The sequence below is a fragment of the Acomys minous genome (assembly GCF_964271855.1).
Source record: "Acomys minous genome assembly, chromosome: 17".
In the NCBI taxonomy this organism is placed as follows: Eukaryota; Metazoa; Chordata; class Mammalia; order Rodentia; family Muridae; genus Acomys; species Acomys minous.
In genome coordinates, this window is record NC_140500.1 from 29,145,703 (window position 1) to 29,157,822 (window position 12,120).

The 12,120-nt window shown below is 43.5% G+C and overlaps 1 protein-coding gene across 2 annotated transcripts in view; it reads left to right on the forward strand.

Moving 5' to 3' along the window:
• The first annotated feature begins 1,041 nt into the window (after nucleotides 1–1,041).
• TMCC1 (transmembrane and coiled-coil domain family 1) overlaps nucleotides 1,042–12,120 on the forward strand; it is a 154,332-nt gene continuing 143,253 nt past the window's right edge. For both annotated transcript variants that reach the window (XM_084765193.1, XM_084765194.1), the window contains exon 1: nucleotides 1,042–1,308. The gene's annotated coding sequence lies outside the window, so the exon portion shown is untranslated. The remainder of the gene's footprint in view (nucleotides 1,309–12,120) is intronic.

Genomic DNA, 12,120 nt, shown 5'->3' on the forward strand with positions numbered 1-12,120 from the left:
CCATCAGCTCTTAATCTACTTTACCCCCAAACAAGGTTTTTCTCTACGACCACTCTCCCTCCTTGCCTTAACCTTCTTGCCTGTTGCTTCCTGACTCACCTCCTTCCCCGAGGCCACTTTTCACGTGCCTGTGTAATCATTTAAAATCAGACACAATGATCAAGTTACTACCCCTGCAACCACGGCTGAAGAACACCTCAAAGGCTTCCTGAAATTCTCAGAAGCCCCAAACCTGTCCCTGAGCTTGCTTACCTCTTTTCACGTGCAGTCTAAGTGAGGACTGCACCTGGCCTCTTAGCTCCCTTCCTTGCTGCACTACACCCTCACGCAGCGCACGTTTTTACAACTCAAGGGTTGTAGCTCCTTCATCATTCCCCACTAAATTTCGCCCATTTGGTCTCCACCTGCGCTCAAACTTTACGAGGCCAAGGGCTTCGTTTATTTCAATCTTGCACTCCCAGCTCCACCAGCTCCACGGAAGCTTCCACGTCTGAGTGACAGGACGGCTAAGCTATAGAAACCGGTATCATTAAAGGGATGGGCTGGGGGCTACTTGCAGTTTCTTCATTGATGATATCTGACGTAAAAGTAGCTCGTTAGGTGGACGGCAAAGAGGAAAAAACAGTGCGACTCGGGGCGTGGGCGACAGGAATTAGCTTTAGCCTGAACGTCTCAGGGCGGCGGGCATGAGTTACTACTGAGGCTCTGAGGCGCCCGAAAAGCAGGACTGAGGATACGTGGGGCCCAGGGCAGAAGAGCCGAGAAGCTGAAGAACCCAAGAGCTGAAGGGGTTGAGAGGCTAAGGATAGGAGGAGCCAAGGAGCGACCTTTCGAGGGGCCGAAGAGCGGAGACACTGAAGAGCTCTGGTCTCCGAACAGCAAGAAGGGAAACCGGCCACCTGCAGCGACTCAGCTTAGTTGACCTGCGCCCGCGTGGGTGGGCGGGCCTGAGGCATGGCCACACCTCCTGAGTCTGGTCACGCCCCCTTACGGCGTGCGCGTCCCCACCCGGCGCCGCCTTGCGCATGCGCCGTCAGCGGGAGGCGGAGGTTGTGGGCGGCGGTGGCGACCGGGCGCGCGCTCTCGTTCTTGCTGTCGTTCCCTCGCGCTGGTTCGCGCTCGCGCGCCGGGGCCGTGGCAGCGGCAGCGGAGGCAGCGGCGGCTGAGGCGGTGCGGGGGGCGGGCCGGGAGGGGGGGGTGGTTGGGGCGGGGATGGACCGGGCGCGGCGGCCGCAGCGGCAGGAGCCGGCGCTGGAGACCGAGCCGCGGCGCTGGCGGAGACGCCGGCTGTCCGTCGTCTCCCTACCGGTGAGTGACTGGCCCAGGCCGTGGGTGGGGACAGGCGGTCTCCCGTCGCGGCAGCGGGGCCTCCTCGAGGCCTGGCGCGGCTCGGACCTTTGGCTGCCCGGGCGGCGCCGAAGCTCGGGGCCTCAGACTGGACCCCGTGTCGCCGGGCCTTCTGCCTGTCAATGGGACAAGCCTACCCCCGCCCCCGCCCCGTACTCTCCCGGGCACTCTCCCCAGCTCCCCTTTAGGCCGAGCTGAGCGGGTGTGGGTGGTGGGTGGGGGGCGTGTGTGGACTGGTGCCCAGGCCCTAGGCCTCCCGGCCAGCCGAGCTCTGAGATCCCTAGCACGCCGGGCCCTACTTGTCCCCAGAAGTTGGCCACCGAGAGTCAGCCCCTGCTACCTGAAACCAGGCTTGCACCTTTTGTTTTGATTTTGAACTTGTGGTTTAACTTGGTGGAGGAAGCTGGCTGTCTTGAGGAGAACCGGCGAGTTGGGAGCCTAGGTGGGCTGGCCTTGGCCTTAGGGTGCCCCCCCTTTTTTTTAACCTTTTTTGTGTAGAGTTGGGGTCCGCAGCGAGTTGCGCTTCTCTACAAACCCCGAGATTTCAGCCTCATCCAAGATGTGGATGGTGTTGGTCCAGTGGTCCAGTATGTCTGTACGACTCCATCCCTGGACAGTGTTGATGGAGACCTCCCGCCCCCCCCCCCCCGCTGGATCTGCTGCAGGGGGGTTCTGGAGGTAGCCCAATTTAGCTGTTGGCGAACATCTTTTCTTTGGTGACACGTTTTACTTTAGTCTTGGTAGATCTTAGCCAATGTCCTGGCTTAGGTTTAATCTAGAAAAAGAGGACCATTGTACTCCATCTAAAATGGTTCTTGTAAGTAGTTGGTAAAAGATCCATGTGCCAGGAGCGTCCCTGTGAAAGCCTGGAATTCCTAAGTTGGCTTGTAGTTAGAAAAAAAGAAAAACACAACGAAACTCCCAAGATTGAAAAGGCAGGTAACCACTTTAAAATACAACACAAGTTTGATTTGTTTCTCTGTCCAGTATCTTAAGTGTTAGAAGTTAAACTAAACCCTTGTCTTCGAAGTATATAGAATTTGTGTATGGAAATTGTTACAATGCTTGGAGAAAAAGAACCTTAATGGAAACATCAATGACATCAAATTTCTCCGGGAGGTGGGGTCTGTCCCCCACCTTCATTTGCAGAATAGCAGGTTGAGACTGAAATTGTGAGTGGATGGTAGTTTTACCAGTGTCATGTAACAGAGAGGTGGGATTTTAACTCAACAATACCTTCCTTGCGCTCCACCAACATAGTTGGTTGGTGTTTTTTTGAACTCATACACCCACTCTCTAGCTAGTACAGAAAGATTGAAAATCTGCGTCTGGTTTGTGGGTGGTAACCTTTCAATTTCTACAGATTTTTCAGCTGCTCACAGACTAGATAGCTGATGAGCCCCATAGGAAAATTCTAGATGTTAAAGGTTCATTAGCACATGGTCTTAAGTCTTGTAGATTTCTCAGAGTGTTTGCATCTTAAGATAAACAGCTGACAGTGTTATGTCCCCTCTCAATAGCTGAGTTTTTCATGAGCATGAGAATCCTAGAGTTTCAGTGTCTTGCACTAGTTGGTGAACATCAATAATTTGAACTATTTGGATCATCTCCACTAGAATAGTAACCCTTTTCTATATGAGAAAGCTTAAACTCAGTGACATTTATGGACCATTCGTTCATTTCTTCACCAGATACTTACTAAGCCCGTACTTTGGCCCAGAATTCTTTTTAGGTTATAGTAACGGAACAAAATAGAAAAGATCTCTGTCTCAGTAAGCTGCATTCTGTGTGTGGAGCTAAGGAATAGACAACAAATGAGCAGACTATTTCAGGTATTGCAAGACAGTAAGGAGTGAGCTTTGTTTTTTGTTTGTTTGTTTTGTGAAGAAGAAAGTAAGTAGTTTAGGCTTTGGGGCACACAGCCTCTGTTGCATTGATGCAGCTGTTGTTTCAGTGTGTGCAGCAGCATATACAAGTAAAGTGGCATGCCCGTTTTCCAGTTAAACTTGAACCCTGCAATTTGAATTTCATTCAGTTTTCACATGCAATTGATGTCATGAAATGCTCATTCTTTCTTCCCTCAACCATTTAAAGTACATAAAACTAATCTTAATTCATAAGCCACATAGGAATCTGGGGCAAGCGCTAACAGTATTTGTATAGAAAAAAGTTTGTTTATCCATAGTGGGGGATATGGTTTAAAAAAAACAAAAACAAACAAACAAACAAAAACCCCTAATCTGACAAGTGAATAACCAGAGGCTAGTTGAAGGGCTGCTCAGAGGAACCATGCTAGGGAGAAGGTGCTTGAACTGTGGCCTGAAAGATGGGAGCGCTTCCCTGACAGTTGGAGATGTGAAGATTTACAGATAGAGACGGCTACATTCCTTCCTCAGACTTCCCACATGCCATGGCATGTGTGTCGTGGTCAGAGGACAACTTGTGAGAATTGGTTCCCTCTTCCCAGGGTTGGTAGCAAGCGTCGTTATCCACTGAGCCATCTCACTGGCTCAACCTTTGGGTCTTTTTTCATCCTCTTGCTTTCAGGTAGCTTATTGCTGTCCCCTATCAGATTTTTAAAAATCTACTTGTTATAGTATATTTTTGTTTTTTGACACAGGGTCTCAATGTAGCCCTGGCTGTTCTGGAATATGTAGACCAGGCTGGGCTTGAACTCAGCAATCCATCTGCTTCCGCCTATCCACCATCATGTCTGGCCATGGTAAAATCTTAAGAGTTGAAAGAAAAATTAATTCTCACTAAGTTACTTTTTAAATGTTGAGAGTGGTTTTTTAACCTGTACATGAACCACTTTAATGACAGAAAATTCATTACTTTCAGGTAGTCTATGCTGTTTACAATTGTAATTGTTAGAATGTTCCTCCTGTGGGATTTGACCTTTTTACCTGGGAGGAAGCCTGCAGAAGTTGCACCTAGTTCCAGGCCTAACCGCCAACATTGGTGTGTGGACAAAAAAATCACTCACATAAAGTGCAAGCTGTACTTGACAATTGTCTAAACTGCCCAGAAAATATAGTGTGCATATTTTTGTATATATAATTATTTAGAGTTCTTATCTACATTAAAGACCACTGAGCTTCACTGGAGGAAGGGACAGGGGAAAGGAATTTTTATATAGATATGCAGGCCTTCAAACCCTTTGCTTTTAAAAATAGTTACCTAATCTCTAGCAAAGTGTGGGAGATGAAGAATTCTTACGGGTTGCTAGCTTCATTCAGACTTTAATCCTATTGTTGCATTAAGTCTACATCACACTAATACATGCTTATAGCTGTACCATGAATATTAAGATGACACAAGGAATATTAAGAACTTGCATGGGACAAAAAGGAGCCAATACATATGTACCCTTTCCCATGAAAAGTTGTTGAGAAGAACTTGGCCACCTGATTCCTGTCTTTCCCTGTTGGCATTTCCTGTTGTGGCTCTAGGGAACAGCTGTCACTTTCTTCGTCCTTGAGTATTGGTCACATCTTACCAGACGTCAGCTGGTATGTTAAATGGGTGTATGATGATTATTTTTGCCACATGGCCCTTAAGTATTTGACTGTTGCCATTGTGTTGTTACTAGGGATGCTTTTTGGCTTTGGGGTTTTTGTTTGTTTTGTTGTTGTTATTGTCAAATGGGGGAGTTTTTTACATCTCTTTCTTATAAACATATTTATCTATTTGTGTGTGTATGCTTGGGCTTGTGTGCATGTGTTGTAGCACTTTTAGAGGTAAAAGGATAACTTGCAGGAGTTAGTCACTTCCACCATGTGGGTCCCAGGCTTTGTGGCAAACACTCTGCCTCCTGGACCATCTCTCTAGCCCAGGCTTTACATTTCTGTACCTTCTTCTCATTCCTTTACCATTTGGATTGTTCTTATATGTGTGCCTGTTTATCACTTCTTTACTTTGTGTCCTGAAGTACATGTTATGATATAAACTGAAGTTTGATCTTCCTGAAACCTCTCTTACAACTCAGACCTTTATATTACTACCACTTCTCAGCCTTTTGGATGAGACCAGATGTAGACTATATTTTCACACTGTTAGCTCTGCTCTCTAGTGCTTTCTTGTATTCTGTACTGCTCTTCCAGAGACCCAGGTTCCATTCCTAGCACCCCCATGATAACTGAAATCCATCTATAACATCTCAAGGGAGTCCAACACCCTCCTTTGGCCATCATGGACACTGTACACGGTGATATGCAGGCAAAACACCTATACACTTAAAATATTAAATAAATAAAATGTTGAGATAATGGGCTGGAGAGATGTATTCTGTACTGTTTGATGTGCACTATCACTGCTTCACAGTGACAAGTATTATGAAGGCAAAGTCCATGTTTTAGGCATTTTCTTTTCTTTTGTGGTTCTGGGGACCTCACTCAGAATCTGTGGAAGCTAGGCAAGCATTCTACTATCAAGTAATGTTTACAGCCTTTGGTGTGAGTGAGTGAGAGAGAGAGAGACAGAGAGACTGTGTGTGTCTGTGTCCCAGATCTACTGAGTAAAATTACAGGCATATGTTCCATCAAAACTTTTTAAACTGAGAATTCTTATTTTGTACTGTTTTTTTTTTTTTTTAATTTTAGCTGGAGTTACAGACAGTTGTGAGCTGCCATGTGGGTGCTGGGAATTGAACCCAGGTCCTTTGGAAGAGCAGGCAGTGCTCTTAACCACTGAGCCATCTCTCCAGCCCCTATTTTGTACTGTTTAAGGAGCTGTTTATAGAAGCACTACCTTTAAGTTAATGCAGCTGTTACCTAAATATGTACAGGTTAACCACTGCATGTGAAGGCTAGAACTGAAGAATTAAGGAAATAGGTGGTGGAAAGATTCTCAATGAAAAGTAGGAGGAAACAGATGATGAAAAAGGGATGGAAAGATGGTTCAGTGGGGAAAAAGCACCTAGCTGCTCTTCCACAGACCCAGGTTCCATTCCTAGCACCCACATGATAACTGAAATCCATCTATAACATCCCAGGGGAATCCAACACCCTCCTTTGGCCATCATGGACACTATACACGGTGATACGCAGGCAAAACACCTATACACTTAAAATATTAAATAAATAAAGTGTTGAGATAATGGGCTGGAGAGATGTGTCAAAGGTTAAGAGCACTGGCTGTTCTTCCAAAGACCCTGAGTTCAATTCCCAGCAGCCACATGGTGGGTCATCTATAATGAGACCTGGTGCCACCTTCTAGCATGTAGGCGTACACCCTGGGAGAATACTGTATTCATAATAAATAAATAAATTTTAAAAAGAAAAAAATGTTCAGATAACAAGAGGAGAATAGGGTAATATATTAAGAGTTGGGGACACGGGGCGCTTTAATAGAGTCACAGGCAATTACACACAGAAATACTTAGTGATCACATGGTAGCAGAGATTAGTATGCTCCATCGTCTCCTTTCTCTATCATCTGAGAGCCTGGGGAGCAGCAGCATTCCAGGAGCAATAAACACACCCAACACCCAGACCATGGTTTCTAAGACCATTCCCCAATGGAAAGGATCAAGACAACTGACTAATTATAGGACTGGACTAGATAACCGTCAGGCTGAGGTTTGGACATCTTACACTGTAAGAAAGTGTTTCTTCAATTGGTCCTGAGCTTGTCAGTAGTTGTAATAGTTTTTATTCTTCTGTCACATCTTAGGTTCCACTCTGAGAACCCTGTGTGTCCTCAGAATACACTGATTTAGTTCACCCTGCTTTAAGGGACTATAGAGCTTGGTGGAGTGGACTTTTAATATCTTTAAAAATATGGATGGTTCTGTTTCTTACTTTTATTTATTTTTACTTTCTGGTTTGTGTATCAATTTATGTGAGTGTGTGGGGTGTAAGTATGACTACAAATGTAAAGAGGCCAGGGAAGACAGTGAGTGTCCTAGTCTGTCACTCTCTGCCCTGTTCTTTTTTCTTTGTCTTTTCCTTTTCCTTTGATGTTTTATTTGAGACTGTTTCTCTGTGTAGCCCTGGCTGTCCTGGAACTTACTCTGTAGACCAGGATGGCCTTGTGCTCAGAGGCTTTGAACTGCCTCTGCGTGTGCCACCACTGACTGATCGTATTGTTTTAAGACAGTGTATTTTATTTGAACCTGCAGCTAGGCTGGTGACTAGCAAACCCCAGGGATCTTCCTGTCTTCACCTGCCACAGCACTGAGGCTACAAGTCTACACTGCCAAGCACAACATTACTTTTGTGGATACTGGAGGTTTGAAGTCAGGTCTTCACACTTGCACAGCAAGTGTTCTTGCCCATTGGTCATCTTTCTAGCTCCTAATAGCATTTTTGAAAAAAATAATGTGTTTATTTTATTTACAGTGGTGTTTTGCCTGCATGTTTGTCTGTGAGAGGGTGTCAGATTCTCTGGAACTGGAGTTTCAGACAGTTGTGAGCTGCCTTGTGGGTGCCAGGAATTGAACTCCAGACTTCTTGAAGAGCAGCCAGTGCTCTTAACCACTGAGCCATCTCTCCAGCTCCCCAATAACATTTTTTTTATGTGTAGTGTTTGTGTTCTTGTGCATGTGGAGGCAAGAGGTTGACTTCAGTTGTCTTCCTTGATTACTCTCTACCTTACCTTTTTGAGACAAGGTGTATTAGTGAATGCCTGGAGTTTTTTGTTTGTTTGTTTGTTTGTTTTAATGTGGGTGCTGGGGATCTTGGACTTGGATCATTCTTCTTGTGCAGCAGGCATTTTACCATTTTTCCAGCCTAATTTTTAATATTTTAATTTATATTATATTATCATACATAATAACTTCTTCCCTCCCACTTTTTAAAAAAGATTTATTTCTTTATTATTATGTATACAATGCTCTGCCTGCATGTGCACCTGCGGGCCAGAAGAGGGCATCAGATCACATCATAGATGGTTGTGAGCCACCATGTGGTTGTTGGGAATTGAACTCAGGACTTCTGGAAGAGCAGACAGTGCTCTTAACCACCGAGCCATCTCTCCAGCCCCCGATAACTTCTTCATGGTTCAAAAAAACTTGTACTTTACTTGTTTCAGATATTGGCAGCCACTCATCAATCTGCTGTACTTTCCTTTCCTTTTTTAAAAGATTTATTTTTATGTGCATTGGTGTTTTGCTTGCATATTTGTCTGTGTGAAGGTGCCAAATCCTTTGTATCTAGAGCTGTAGACATTTGTGAGCTGCTATGTTGGTGCTGAGAATTGGACCCAGGTCCTCGAGAAGAGCAGCAGCCAGTGTTCTTATCTGCTGAGGCGTCTCTCCAGCCCTATACTTTTCCTTTTATAAATTGCCATAATAAAGTGTTTAATGTGCCAGGGCTAGAAAAATGGCTCTGCAGTGAAGAGCATTTGGACCACAGCACCAACATGGCAGCTCACAACTGTCTGTAACTCCAGTTCCAGGTGCTCTAACACTGTCTTCTATACTATGGGCATTGCGTGCCTGTGGTGTACAAACAGCCAAGCAAAAAGGTACTGAGAATCAAACCCAGATCCTCTAGAAGAGTAACCAGTGCTTTTAACTACTAAGCAATCTCTACAGCCCCTTGAATTTTTTTTTAGGTATTAGGAGATACATGTACCTAAATAACAAACATACAGATTTGTTTTGTTGTCGTTGGTTTTGTTTTTTGTTTTGGTTTGATTTTTGGTTTTTCAAGATAGGTTTCTCTGTGTAGCCTTGGCTGTCCTGGACTTGCTTTGTAGACCAGGCTGGCCTTGAACTCAGTGATCTGCCTCCCAAGTGCTGGGATTAAAGGTGTGGGCCACCATTCCTGGCATGGATATGCATTACTATTGTAAATTCATATAATGAAAAATTCACAACTGAAATGTGTAATTAGTTTTTTTTTAAGGTTTATTTATTATTATGTATACAGTGTTCTGCATGCACATACACCTGCAGGCCAGAAGAAGGCATTAGATCACATTATAGATGGCTGTGAGCCACAATGTGGTTGCTGGGAATTGAACTCTGGACCTCTGGAAGAGTAGTCAGTGCTCTCAACCTCTGAGCCATCTCTCCAGCCCTGTGTAATTAGTTCTTTAGAATGCTCTGTTCAGTGTTTTTAGTATATTCATAATGTTACGTAGTTGCTACCATGTTAACTCATAACCTTTTTATCATTTCAAAAGAAATTCATATCCATTGAACAGGCTCTTCTCCAATCTCTGGTAATTGCCAGCCTTATTTCCTCTCTGTGGATTTGTCTATTCTGGATGTTTTATATAAAAGAAACCATATAATAATAAAGGCCTATGTGTTTCTACTTTCACTTGCTATCTATAATGGTCTATATTCTAGCTTGTTTCAGTACTTTTTATGGCCTAAAATTTCACTTGTGTAGGGGCTAGAGAAGTGGCTCAGCAGTTAATGAAGCTTGCTGTTCTTCCAGAGGACCTAGTTTGGTTCTCAGCATTCAAATTAGTTAGGTCTGAACTGCCTTTAACTTCAACTCTGGGGGATCTGAGGCCACCACATATACATATTCCTTCCCCCTCCACCACATACATAATTTAAAGTAACATAAATCTTTAAAAATTATTTTGTATAGCTAACACTACATTTTATTTTATTTTATTTGAAATAGGGATTCTCTGTTTTGCCTTGGCTATTCTGGGCTTGTGTTGTAGACCAGAGATCCACCAGCCTCTGCCTCTGGAGATGAAAGATGTGTGCTACCACTGCCCAGCGCTACATTTATTTATGCCTTTGTCATGAATTTGAGGTTGGCCTTGAACTTCATCGGATCCTCCTACCTCTACCTCCCAAGTACTAGGATTTATGATGTGTGCCTCATACCCAGCTTCTACTTTCTGAGTGTTAAGAATCATGTTACTTTGCTAGGCATGGTGGTGTATGCCTTCTGCCTCAGCTACATGAGCTGTGAGGGTTTCTTGAGCCCAGGAGTTTAAGGCTCGTGTGAGGAACATAGCAGGATCACTGTGTCAGAGAAGGGGCATGGGAAGAAAAAGAGAGAAAGGAAATGCTAATTTGAACATTCTTATAGATTTTTAAAAGTTGACTGTTTTCAGTTGAATTGATGTGTTTCTTTGGATTGGATTATCACCATATAAGTTGGAAAATCACCATAGGTTTGCAGTGGGGTTGGAGTACTGGAAGTTGCTAATTCTCATATGATATTCATTAGTGAATAGTGAACTTGCACAATTTTCTTTTTTACTTCATTTTTCAGAGTAGCAAAGTGTTGTCCTTAGTGGGTACCAATAGTTAACCTCTTGAATTTTGTCAAGAACATCCTGAATTACACTGTGTACTATTGAGTTGTGTCAGGGAGGAGCAAGTGGTCTTGTCTTGCAAGGGACGATGGAACATAGGGTGTGGTGGCAGGCTTAAGGGATTCGAGTGGATCACTTGAATTTAGTGTTATGTATTTAGAGGAATGTGGGCAGCATTCCCATTCTGTCCTCCGGCTTCAGCAATATTGAATTACAGATATTTTATTCTTTCTAACCACATTCCCCCTGAGGTGTGAACTGTGATAACGTCCAGATATTCCCTTCTTTTCCCTTTCTCCATCCGACCCGAGTTTTGTTGTGCAGCTGCTGCTTTAACATCTTTGCTTTGACTAATTAAAAGACTTGGCAAAGGTTTTTTCTTTTGCCAGTTTAGAACAACTTGGCTGAGTCATTAAATTAGCCTTCTTTAAAGCAAAGAGCATTCTTTGCTGGCTTACTTTTTGACTGACTTCAGGACTGAAAAGAACATTATGTATTGGCCACCATCTTCTCTGAAAGTGTTTTTCTATAGCACTTTCAACCCCTTCAAGAGGCATGAAAACCACCTGTAATGCAATGCTGGCCTAGATTTTAGTTTCATTTCTCCAAAGACAGACTCTGTAATGGGATGAACAGCTTGTACTGTATAACTTCTTTTTATATGAAGAATATTCATTCTGGTTTAAGGGAAGGCATGATAGAACTGAATTCTGTTAATCAAGTTTCTTAGAGCTTTTTGAAAGATAGACACCTTCTTTCCTTTTCCTCCTCCTTCCTCTCTTCTCCCTCCCCTCCACCCCCACCTTCTCTCTAGACAGGGTCTTACTATGTAATTCACACTGGCCACTAATTCCAGTATCCCAGGCTGGCCTTAACACACTCAAACCTCCTGATGCTTCACCTCTTTAGTGCTGTGATTATAGCTATATGCTACGATGTCCAGCTTGTGAAAAGTCATTTTGCCTTATTTTAATAATAAAATTGAATCTATTTTTAATTATAATGAAAGTCTGTTGAGTATGCATGTACATTATTATTTCTAAGACTCTTCAATTTGTGTGTGTGTAGTTCAGGTTTCTGTGTTTTGGAATGTTTCTTATGGTTCCTTTTATATTTATTATTTCTGGGAAAGTCTTTAGTGTGCCTTCAACTATAGAAGCTGTTTTCCCTGAATGTACACTTGTTGATGGCTATGTTCTATTATTTGAAAGATAGTGCTTTACTTTCTGTTGTAGTTGATTTTTCTTCATCATTATTGTACAATGTGTGGTTGGTTTTTTTTCAGGCTCTTATTTTCCTTTTAAAAATGACTTGCTGGGCAGTAGTGGCACATGCCTTTGATCCCAGGACTCAGGAGACAGAGACAGGTGGATCTCTGTGAGTTTGAGGCCAGCCTGGTCTACAGAGTGAGTTCCAGGACAGCCAAGGCTACATAAAGAAACCATGTCTTGAAAACCCAAACCAAAACAAAAATGTTTAGTTTTACCAATAATGTTGCGCATTTCCCAGGCTATTTACCTGGGAAACATGCTATTTATT